Genomic DNA, 277 nt, shown 5'->3' on the forward strand with positions numbered 1-277 from the left:
TGATTAGCTTATTTGTGATAGAAATCAGAACCCAGCAACAGTTAAATGCAGATTAGGGTCAACTACTTTCCTACAATGTCGTCATGAAGTTATAGTAAAAATAAGTCTCATGGCACATTCTGCTACATACAAACATTTACTAGCAAGCATAAACAAATCAGTCATATGATCTTTTCTGTAAGCTCAATGAAGTCCCAGATTGTGTCTTCTCTGGTGCTTCCAAATTACCTTGTATGAAAAGTCTACTTCAAAAAATAAGACAATATTGGGCCAGCCC

This window comes from Galeopterus variegatus, unplaced genomic scaffold (genome assembly GCF_000696425.1).
Source record: "Galeopterus variegatus unplaced genomic scaffold, G_variegatus-3.0.2 Scaffold11840, whole genome shotgun sequence".
NCBI classification, from domain to species: domain Eukaryota; kingdom Metazoa; phylum Chordata; class Mammalia; order Dermoptera; family Cynocephalidae; genus Galeopterus; species Galeopterus variegatus.